Below are 12,542 nucleotides of genomic sequence, written 5' to 3' on the forward strand. Positions count from 1 at the left end.
CACCTTAAAAAACCATTGAGGGATCCATAACCTCATGGAAAGGAGCAGATGAATGCCAACACAACCTCACCATACTCACTCCTGTACCCCCACATACTTAATGTAATCAGGAAAATGGACATACTGCAGTTCCTAGAATCTTCACATACTTCTGTATAGCCCCCCAAACCAGGAAGGTTTCAGAAGCCAGAACTTCACATACTTTAGCAAAGTCCTGGAGAAAAAAGGCAATCTTTGGCTGCTAGATAACTATGAACTTCAGTGTAGCCCCAGAAAAATGCACAATCACCCCAACTGCCCCAGCACATGCCAGACTCCCCAAGTAGGACCCTGTTCAGCACTAAGAAGTCAAACTTCTACAATTTCCAGCATTACCAACCACCACCACGCAAACTCCTCAGTTCAGCAAAAGACATGAGGGTATGTGGAGGGACTCAAGGAAAAAGGTATGCAGTACCAGGTAAATAGCCAGTTGGGACAAGAAGTTGGAAACAATACTCCTTCCATAGCAGGGACAGAGTTTCAATTAAAAAAAATAAAGGAGAAAAACCAAAAGAGATGAGAGGGAAAAAAAAAACTAAACAGAAAGTAAAATAGAAAATTATTATGGCAGTAGGGAACATCAAAACACAAACACAAGATAATAATGGATGAGAAAACACTTTTGGGCAAAACCACAATGAAAAACAGGAAATGATCTAAAGCCCAGAAAGAATTCATGGAAGAGTTCAAAAAGGAGCTTAAAAATTATTGTAAAATAGAGGTAGAAGAAAAAATGTGAAAATAAATAGAATCATGCAAAAAGAAAGAAAATATTCAGTTTTGAAATGTACTTTAAAAGTAGAACTGGTCAAATGGAAAAGGAGATACAAAAATATACTCAAGAAAACTACGCTTTAAAGAACATAATTGTCCAAATGAAAAAGAAAGCACAAAACCCAATTGAGGAAAATGCATCTTGAATGTTAGGTTTAGCTGATGGATGAGGGTCTTTTCAACAGCAATGTGATTCAGGACAGATCCAATGGACTGGTGATGAAGAGAGCCATTTGCACCCAAAGAGAGGATTGTAGGGACTGAGTGTGGACCACAATATAATATTTTCATGTTTTTATTGTGATTTACTTGCATTTTGTTTGCTTTCTCATTTTTTTTTCTTTTTGTTCTAATTTTTTGTGTGTGTGCAGCCTTTTACCTTTACTCTGTATGTATAGTTATGCTTTAAATGTGTTTATTGTAACATATTGTAGGATTCTGGTTTTAAATCCAGTCTGCTATCCACTTCTACTTTATAGAAGAGTTCACCCCATTCACATTTATAGTTAAAACTACTAAGTCACTATTTCTCACCATCTTATTTATCCCAAATTATACTTTTCTCTTTCCTTTTCCCTTTCCCTCCTCTCCAGTATTTTACTTATGAACCCCCACTTGCTTCAAGCAGCCCTCCCCCTTTAAAGCCCTTACCCATTTCTTATTTTTTCCCCTACTATTTCTGTTTTACCTTTTATTAGTCTACTCCTTTCCTTTTCCCCTTTCCCCTCCCACTTTCCTATAAGTTGAGAAAAGTTTCTCTGTGAAGCCAAATATGTCTAATATTTTTTCTTTGAGCCAAATCTGATGAGAGTAAGATTCACACAATGCTCATCTCCCTTCCATCTTTCCTTTAATTATATTAGGTTTTCTTTGCCTCTTTATGAGATGTGATTTTCCTCTTTTTATCTCTACTTTCTTCTTTTTCTGGGTACAATCCCCTTTCCAACTCTAGTTTCTTTTTTATATTATGACAGTAAAATCAAATTATACATACACTCTCTATGGATGTATACCCATAACAGAGATACAGTTCTCAAGAGTTTTTTTTTTTTTTTTTACCTTTTATGTTTCTCTTGAGTTCTATATTTAGAGATCAAATTTTTTGTTCAGTTCTAGTTTTTTCATTAAGAATAAATGGAATTCACCTGTTTCATGAATGTCCATCTTTTTTCCTGAAAGAGAATTCTTGGCTGCTACCCAAGTTCCCACTACCCCACAGAACCTCACCTTCCTAGGGTCTGTGCTGCCTGCACAGGTGTCTGATTGATCTTGGCCCATCTCCTTCCATGCCTGATTGAAATAGATCTTTTCTGGAGATCTTTGAAATTATCTTCTGCGGATAATTTATTACACTCCCAATATTTGTGGGTTCTGTCAGTCCAGAACTAATTCAGAGGCTGGATTTGCTAGTTAGTCTGATGGTTGTGGGAAGAGGTCAGGAAAAAAAAATGTGTGTTCTTTTCAACATATTTAAGAATCCTCTTTTCCAAGAAGGGATTGCTATTTCACGAGGCCCAGAAATGAGTATGTGAAGTCAATGGAGAATTATTCACTATTTTTTTGTGGATGAATTTGTATTAAAGGCATATTCAGTATCCTTGAATAGGTATACACAAGAAAATAATTTTAGCTAATAGAGACATAAAGAAGGTAAATTTGAACCTTGCTGTTAAGTAAAAACTTATTAACTTAAAAATCTACTTCTATGCTTTTTTATACTTTCAGGTTTGGCTGGATTCTTTATATTTTTCTATAAATATTAATAAGATAGATTAGACAATTCTCCCTTGTGTCTTGTCAAGTTTACAGAAAAGAACTCCTATCTTTCACCAATACAGAGTTGTATAGTTGGTCTTTTTCCTTGTAGACTTTTCAGTCCATTTTATTTAAGCCAGATTTACTAAAAAGGAAAGTTTAAATGATTTACATTCAATTAAGGTTATGTGCTCTCTCCTCAGTTGTTTAATTGATGTTATTAGGCCCTATATTTTTGGTGACCAATTTCTAGTCTAAATCTCCCTTTGATCAAATCAAATTCTAAAGCAGCATAATCAACAGAAGATGAGACTGAGACATATATTTTTTTTTCCCAGCCAAGGATAATTTAGGAGGATAGAAGGAGAAATCTATGATACTGGATAGAGGCTGGCTGAAAATTAAGCATGGTACTAATATGAACTATAAACTTTAGAGGTGGAAATATACTAGCAATGTACAAGGTAGAGTACCAGCAATATTGGGAGCTCTCAACTTAAAGAAGCTAAGAAAATTAACACTTCTCTGAAAGAGATAGGAGGTCCCTTCTGCTAGCATCATATTCAGGAATAGATGTCATTTATCTATTACATTGCTCATTACATAGTTTGGGTTCACAGTTCCATGGCAGAGATGAGGGTCAGCATTTGTAGTCACAAGGGAGCAGGGACCCTATATGAGCACTGGTTGCAATTTCAGGAAAGAGAAGAATTGCAGTAGAATAGAGTAGGGATATTAAATAGATAAGGATCTGTGTTCATATTAGGAGATCAAATTATCACATCTCTTTCTGTAACACATCACCCTAGAATTACTGAAAATCCAGAACCCCAGAACTAACTGAAAAACGTAGGAGGAAAAATCCAGGAGCTTAAAAAATTCTGAATTGGTCAAACTGGAAAAGAGGTACAAATCCTCACTTAAGAAAAGCGTTTCCTAAAAATTAGTTTGGGTCATGTGGAAACTAATGGAACCATGGGACACAAAGAAACAATAAGAAAAAGTCAGAAGATTTTTTTTTAAATAGAAGAAAATGTAAAATATTTCATAGAAAAAATAATTCTCCTAGAAAATAAATTGAGGGGAGATAATTTATAAAAAATTGGACTTATGAATATCATGATCAAAGAAAGAATCTAGATGTCATTTTTCAAGAAATTATAAAGTAAAACTATGCAGGTATATCAAAACCAGAGAGGTAAATTTCAAAACAGACATTGAAAGAATTCATCAATTACTTCCTGAAAGAGATCCCAAAATAAAAATCTTTAGGAATATTAAAATCAAATTCTAGAGGTTCCATGTTAAGGAGAAAATATTACAGTAAAAAGGAAATAGCTTAAATACCTCAAATTCATAGCTTTGTTTTGAAGTTGCAATGAAAGGAGGTGAGGAAAAATGACTTTTGACTTTTTGGAAAGTAAAGAGAGTTATACACTAAGAGTAGAAATTTTAATTCTAATTAATAAACAGCGCACAGAACAGTACCAGCTTCCATGGCAACTTCAGCAGCAGAGGCTTCTTGGTATGAGGTGGAGGTGGGGAGGGTCAAAAAGGAGATTATTCTGGAGCAGCAGTGGCACTTCCTCGAAGAAAAGGAACTGCTCGTGTACATCATGGGCAAGGAGATGCTCATCAAGAAGTTCACACTTTGGGTCTAGATCTACTTAGGCTATTACACATTGGGCTATGCAGGACAGGTATGTGGAAGTCAGTGGGAACCTAAGAACTTATGATGACAAGGATAGGTTAAGGAAAAAGGACATCTGTGCTATTTCAGGACCAAATGAATTAACAGAATTTTATAATAGACCCAAACAGATAAAATAATTCCACCAGAAGCACCCAAATGAGATTTGTGTGCCGATATCAGTAGAATTTAGGGAGCTCCTAAAAGCCAGAGAAAATCCTAGTGAAGAGGCTCAAAACATGATGGAGTTCACAGTTGAAGAAGGATATGGCCATTACCTGGATCTTCATGATTGCTATCTTAAGAACATTAACTTAAAAGCATCTGAGAAATTGGATTATATCAGATATTCCTAGGGAAAGGAAGAATGAAGAGAATAAGAGATATCCATAAATGCTGCTGGAGTACCTCCAGGGCTACATAAGGTGAAGTTCCTACATCAGGATGAACTGTTTGGGAACATTCAGAATTAATTTGAGAAGAAATAGGACAATGGTAGCTTCCCATTCTGGCCAAAAGAGACAAGCAGTGCACTGACCCATGCTGAAGCCATTCTTGATCTCTCCACCTTGCCCTCCTGGGAGGAGTTGGTCTCCTTGGGTCTGGATAGACTGAAATCTGCACTCTTGGCTTTAAGACTGAAATATGGCAGTACATAGGAATAGCATGACCAGCACTAAAGGCAAGTTCCTGGAATCACTTGACTCCTCTCTGTTTGCTTATAATCCCTAATCAAAGGGAACCAAGAGGAACACTGAGAGGAATAAAGACATTGTGTTCCTTGAAGCCCATATCTATGAATATATAGAGATTCTTGGGGAATAGTGACATCTCACTTATGAAAATGTGCAGTGCAAATAGATTCAGACAGGAGAAGAGAAGAGGAAAAGAAAGAGCAAATAAGTGAGAGTGAAAGTTATGATGAAAAGAATGAGAATATCTATAATCCCAAAAACCTGCCTTTGGGTTGGGGCAGCAATCCCACTTCCTACTGGTTATATAAGATACATGGTCTCAAAATCAATTATAACTGTGAGATCTGGGGCAACTACATCTTCCAAGGCCCCATGGCATCATGCTCATGGCATGAGGTGCTTGGGCATTCCAAATACAGCTTACTTGGCCAATGTGACTCAGATTGAAGATGCTGTCTCTTTGTGTCAAAAAATAAAACTTCAGAAGGCTTCTGAACAATGGCAGTCTGACACAGAGGAAGGCTAAGAAGATTCCAGTGGAAATATTGTGAATAAGAACATATGAGGATTTGAAATATCAGGGACTGCTCTAATGATTGAGGACAAGCTCTGTGACTGGTTAAGCAGTCTAGGAGTTGGCATTTTTTTTTATTCCACAGAAGCACATGTATCCAAAGACTCTGCTATGTGATCTAACATTTTAGCATGTGTCTTGTGAAGACAAGAATTGAGGACATAGTGAAAGTAATTTACAAGTTATATGTATGGAAAATTTTACAATATTGACAATTGCCAAACCTTTTGTTCCATTTTTTTCCCTCTTTCCCCTCACTCCCTCCCCTAGATGGTAGGATAACCAGTAGATGTTAAATATATTAAAGTATAAATTAGATACACAAAAAGTATACATGACCAAACCATTATTTTGCTGTACAAAAAGAATCGGACTCTGAAATATTGTACAATTAGCCTGTGAAGGAAATCCAAAATGCAGGCAGGCAAAAATATAGGGATGGGGAATTCAATGTAATGGTTCTCAGTCATCTCCCAGAGTTCTTTTGCTGGGCATAGCTGGTTGAATTCATTATTGCTCCATTGGAATTGATTTGGTTCATCTTATTGCTGAAGATGTCCGGATCCATCAGAATTGATCATCATATAGTATTGTTGTTGAAGTATATATGGATCTCCTGGCCCTGCTCGTTTCACTCAGCATCAGTTCGTGTAAGTCTCTCCAGGTTTTTCTGAAAACATCCTGTTGGTCATTTCAAATTATGGTATATGAATATTATGGAATACCGAACAATGATATTCCATAATATTCATATACCATAATTTATCCAGCCATTCTCCAATTGATGGGCATCTATTCAGTTTCCAGTTTCTGGCCACTACAAAGAGGGTTGCCATAAATATTCGTGCATATATAGATCCCTTTCCCTTCTTTATGATCTCTGGGATATAAGCCCAATAGCAACACTGCTGGATCAAAGGGTATGCACAGTTTGATAATTTTTTGAGCATAGTTCCAAATTGCTCTCCAGAATGGCTGGATGCATTCGCAATTCCACCAACAATGTATCAGTGTCACAGTTTTCCCACATCCCCTACAACATTCCGCAATATCTTTCCCTGTCATTCTAGCCAGTCTGACAGGTGTGTAGTGGTATCTCAGAGTCGTCTTAATTTGTATTTCTCTGATTAATAATGACTAGGAGCATCTTTTCATATGGCTAGAAATAGTTTCAATTACTTTGTGTGAGAATTGCCTGTTCATATCCTTTGACCATTTATCAATTGGAGAATGGCTTGATTTTTTATAAATTAGAGTCAATTCTCTATATATTTGAGAAATGAGGCCGTTATAAGAACCTTTGACTGTAAAAATATTTTCCCAGTTTTATTGCTTCCCTTCTAATCTTGTCTGCATTAGTTTTGTTTGTACAAAAACTTTTCAGTTTGATATAATCAAAATTTTCTATTTTGTGATCAGTAATGATCTCTAGTTTTTCTTTGGTCATAAATTCCTTCCTCTTCCACAGGTCTGAGAAGTCAACTATCCTATGTTCTTCTAATTTATTTATAATCTCAGTCTTTACGTATAGATCATGAACCCATTTTGACCTTATCTTGGTGTGTGGTGTTAAGTGTGGGTCAGTGCCTAGTTTCTGCCATACTAGTTTCCAATTTTTCAAGCAATTTTTGTCAAACAGTAAGTACTTATCCCAAAAGCTGGGGAATCTGGGTTTGTCAAACACCATATTGTTACAATTATTGACTCTTTTGTCTTTGAACCTAACCTATTCCACTGATCAACTAATCTATTCCTTAGCCAATACCAAATAGTTTTGGTAACTGCTGCTCTATGATATAATTTTAGATCTGGTACAGCTAAGCCACTTTCATTTGATTTTTTTTCATTAATTCCTTGAAATTCTTGACCTTTTGTTTTTCCATATGAACTTTGTTGTTATTTTTTCTAGGTCATTAAAATAGTTTTTTGGGGGGAGTCTGATTGGTATAGTGCTAAACAAATAGATTAGTTTAGGTAGTATTGTCATCTTTATTATATTTGCTTGCCCTATCCAAGAACATTTAATATTTTTCCAATTCGTTAGATCATACTTAATTTGTGTGAAAAGTGTTTTGTAGTTTTGCTCATAAAGTTTCTGATTTTCCCCTTGGCAGATAGATTTTTAAGTATTTTATACTATCAGTAGTTACTTTAAATGGAATTTCTCTTTGTAACTCTGACTGTTGGATTTTGTTAGTGTTATATAAGAATGCTGATGATTTCTGTGGGTTTATTTTGTATTCTGCAACTTTGCTAAAGGTGTGAATTATTTCTAATAACTTTTTTAGTAGAATCTTTGGGGTTTTCTAAGTATACCATCATATCATTAGCAAAGAGTGAAAATTTGGTTTCCTCATTGCCTACTCTAATTCCTTCAGTCTCTTTCTCAACTTTTATTTTCAAAGATAGCATTTCTAATATAATATTGAATAGTAACGGTGATAGTGACAACCTTGTTTTTCCCCATTACATATGATGCTTACTGTTGGTTTTAAATAGATGCTGCTGATTATTTTAAGGAAAAGTCCATTTATTCCTATACTCTCAAGTGTTTTTAATAGGAATTGATGTTGGATTTTATCAAATGCTTTTTCTGCATCTATTGAGATGATCATATGTTTTTGTTAATTTGGTTATTAATATGGCCAATTATATTGATAGTTTTCCTAATATTGAACCAGCCCTGCATTCCTGGTATAAATCCTACTTGATCATAGTGTATTATCCTGGGGATGATTTTCTGTAGTCTTTTTGCTAATATCTCATTTAAGATTTTAGCATCAATATTCATTAGGGAGATTGGTTTATAATTTTCTTTCTCTGTTTTCAACCTACCTGGTTGTACCATGGTACTGGACAGTACCATATCTGTGTCATAAAAGGAATTTGGTAGGACGCCTTCATTCCCTATTTTATCAAATAATTTATATAGCATTGGGGCCAGTTGGTCTTTAAGTGTTTGGTAGAATTCACATGTAAATCCATCTGGTCCTGGGGATTTTTTCTTAGGCAGTTGATTAATAGCTTCTTCTATTTTTTTTTCTGAAATGGACTATTCAAGCAATTTACTTCCTCCTCTGTTACTCTGGGAAGCCTATATTTTTGGAGGTAGTCATCCATTTCACTTAGGTTATCAAATTTATTGTCATAAAGTTGGGCAAAGTAACTCCTTTTTATTTCTCTTATTTCCTCTTCATTGGTGGAAAGTTCTCCCTTTTCATTTTTAAGACTACTAATTTGATTTCCCCCCCTCCTTTTTCTAATCAGATTTACCAAAGGCTTAACTATTTTATTGATTTTTTCATAGAACCAACTCTTAGTTGTATATATTAGTTGAATAGTTTTTTTTTTTTTTACTTTCAATATTATTAATTTCTCCTTTTAATTTTAGAATTTCAAATTTAGTATTTGATTGGGGGGGGTTTAATTTGGTATTTTTCTAGCTTTTTTAGTTGCAATCTCAATTCATTGATCTTCTCTTTCTCTATTTTATTCAAGTAAGCCTCTACGGATATAAAATTTCCTCTTATTACCACTTTGGCTGCATGCCACAAATTTTGGTATGATGCCTCATCGTTGTCATTATCTTGAGTGAAATTATTAATTGTGTCTATAATTTGCTGTTTCACCCAATCATTCTTTAAGATGAGATTATTTAGTTTTCAATTACTTTTTGGTCTATTTATCCCTAATTTTTTGTTGAATGTAGTTTTTATTGCATTGTGATCGGAAGGAAAGCATTTACTATTTCTGCCTTTTTGCATTTAATTTTGAGGTCTTTATGTCCTAATATATGGTCAGTTTTTGAAAAGGTTTCATGGACTGCTGAGAAGAAAGTATATTCCTTTCTGTCTCCATTCAGTTTTCTCCAAAGATTTATCATATCTAATTTTTGTAATATTCTATTTACCTCTTTAATTTCTTTCTTATTTGTTTTGTGGTTTGATTAGTCTAATTCTGAAAATGCAAGATTGAGATCTCTCACTATTACAGTTTTGTTGTCTATTTCTTCTTGCAACTCTCTTAACTTCTCCTTAGGAAGTTAGATGCTATACCACTTGGTGCAGATATGTTTAGTATTGATATTGCTTCATTGTTTATGCTACCCTTTAGCAAGATATAGTTTCTTTCCTTATCTCTTTTGATTACATCAATTTTTGCATTTGCTTGATCTGAGAGAAGGATGACTACCCCTGCTTTTTTGACTTCACCCGAAACATAATAGATTCTGTTCCAGCCTTTTACCTTTACTCTATATTTATCCCCCTGCTTTAAATGTGTTTCCTGTAAACAACATATTGTAGAGTTCTGACTTTTGATCCAGTCTGCTATCCACCTCTGCTTTATGGGAGAGTTCATCCCATTCACATTTATGGTAAAAAATGACTAATTCTGTATTTCCTGCCATCTTTTATCCCCAGATTATGTTTTTCTTTTACTTGCCTCCCCAACCCTCTTTTCCAGTTTTAAACTTATGCACCCCACTTGTATCATGCCATTCACCCTCTTTAGGATTGCTCCCTCCCCTTTGAATTTCTTCCCTGTTCTTGTGCCCTTCCCTTATTACTCTTTTTCTTTTCCCTTTTCCTCTTCCCCTTTTCAATGGGGCAAGAGAAGATTTTCTGTAAAACAAGTATCTCAATTATTTTCTCTTTGAGCCAACTCTAATGAGAGTAAGATTCAGACAATGTTCCTCCCCCTCTCTGAGTTCCCTTAGATATGATAAATTCCCTTTGCCTCTTTGTGGGATGTAATTTCCCTCTTTTTATCCCTTCTTTCCTCCTTTTCTGACATTATCCCTTCTCCATTTCTACTTTTCTTTTTTTATGTTATATCAGTAAAATCAAATTATACATGTAGTCTTTTTGCATATCCACAACAGAAATATAATTCTTAAGAATTTCTTTTACCTTTTCTGCATCTCTTGCGTCCTATGTTTGGAGATTAAATTTTTTGTTTAATTCTGTTTTTTTTTTCCCTTAGAAACAAATAGAATTCATCTGTTTCTTCCCTGGAAGAAAATGCTCAACTTAGCTGGGTAGTTTATTCTTGGCTGCATTCCAAGTTCTTTTGCATTTTGGAATCTCAGGTTCCAGGCTCTTCAATCCTTTAATGTGGAGGCAGCCAGATCTTGGGTGATCCTTATTGTTGCACCTTGGTATTTAAATTGTTTTTTTCTGGCTGCTTGTAATATTTTTTCCTTATCTGATAGTTCTGAAATTTGGCCACAATATTTCTTGGAGTTTTTATTTTAGGGTCTTTTTCAGAAGGTGTTCAATGAATTCTTTCAATGCCTATTTTACCTTCTAATTCTATTTCCTCTAAGCAGTTCTCTTTGATGATTTCCTTTAAATAGTGCCTAGGCTCTTTTTTTCATCATAATTTTCAGGAAGTTCAATAATCCTCAGATTATCTCTCTTAGATCTATTTTCCAGGTCTGTTGTTTTTTCCAAGTAAATATTTAATATTTTTTCTATTTATTCATTTTTGGGGGGTTTTGCTTAACAGATTGTGCTTTTTTAAAACTTGTTTTTATTAGTTTTCCTTGGATAAACATTTTTATGCCTCTTTCAGCAACAAAAAAAAATTACATATGAGAAGAAATGTAAGACATATCTTATATTTTAATGAATTTAGAGATTGAAAAAGAGATACAAATGACAGAAAATACAAATTATAAAAAGTTTGTAAATCCTTTTTCAAACTTCCAATGAAAACTCACTTCAAAGGGTGGCAAGCCACAATTAAATAAAGATGAGAATTTGTTTACATTTTTCTCTATGTTTCACTTAAATGCATTTCTTTATTTAAAAAATTAAGTTTAATTCAAAAATTATCAATTAATTTTAAGCAAATAAATTACTATTACTATGCTAAATATTGCTTAGCTTTACCTTACCTTGAATAGAAGAGGTTTTCATCATCAAAAGACAATGGATAATTAAGATGGTGATCTGCATGACAAGAAAATTAATAGCCCAGGATCTATTATACAATTTTTTATACCTTTTTCTTTACAAGATATATGCATGGGTAATTTTTCAGCATTGACCCTTGCAAAACCTTCTGTTCCAAATTTCCATTCCTTCCCCCCACCCCTAGAGGGCAGGTAGACCAATACATGTTAAATATATTAACATATATGTTAAATTCATATCCATACAGTTATTTTCCTGTGCAAGAAGATTCAGACTTTGAAATAATGTAAAATTAACTGGAGGAGGAAATCAAAAATACAAGTGGACAAAAAGAAGGAGTGGAAATGCTATATTGTGGTTCATACTCATTTCTTAGAGTTCTTTCACTGGGGGTAGCTGGTTCTCTTCATTACTGAACAAATGGAACTGATTTGGTTCCTCTCATTGTTGCAGAGAGCCAAGTCCATCAGAATTGATCATCATATAGTATTGTTAAAGTATATAATGGTCTCCTGGTCCCGCTCATTTCATGCAGCATCAGTTCATATAAGTCTCTGCAAGCCTTTCTGAAATCTTTCTGCTGGTCATTTCTTACAGAACAATAATATTCCATAACATTCATATACCAAAATTTATTCAGCCATTCTCCAATTGATGGGCATTCACTCAATTTCCAGTTTCTAGCCAATATAAAGAGGGCTGTCACAAACATTTTTGCACATACAGGTCCCCTTCTCTTCTTTGAGATCTCTTTCGGATATAAGCCCAGTAGTAACATTGTTGGATATAAAGGGTATGCACAGTTTGATAATAGTTCCAAATTGCTCTCCAGAATGGCTGGATGCATTCACAATTCCATCAACAATGTATCAGTGTCACAGTTTTCCCACCTTCCCTCCAACATTCAGCGTTATCTTTTCCTGTTATTGTAGCCAATCTGACAGGTGTGTAGTGGTGTCTCAGAGTTGCCTTGATTTGAATTTGTCTGATTAATAATGACTTGGAGCATCTTTTCATATGGCTATAAATAGTTTCAATTTCTTCATCTGAAAATTGTCTGTTCATATCCTTTGACCATTTATCATTTGGAGAAT

At 34.5% G+C, this 12,542-nt stretch overlaps 1 pseudogene; it reads left to right on the forward strand.

Moving 5' to 3' along the window:
- Nucleotides 1–4,067: 4,067 nt before the first annotated feature.
- Nucleotides 4,068–5,549, forward strand: LOC127544973 (splicing factor 3A subunit 3-like; annotated as a pseudogene).
- The last annotated feature ends 6,993 nt before the right edge of the window (nucleotides 5,550–12,542 follow it).

The sequence above is a fragment of the Antechinus flavipes genome, chromosome 1 (assembly GCF_016432865.1).
Source record: "Antechinus flavipes isolate AdamAnt ecotype Samford, QLD, Australia chromosome 1, AdamAnt_v2, whole genome shotgun sequence".
NCBI lineage: Eukaryota > Metazoa > Chordata > Mammalia > Dasyuromorphia > Dasyuridae > Antechinus > Antechinus flavipes.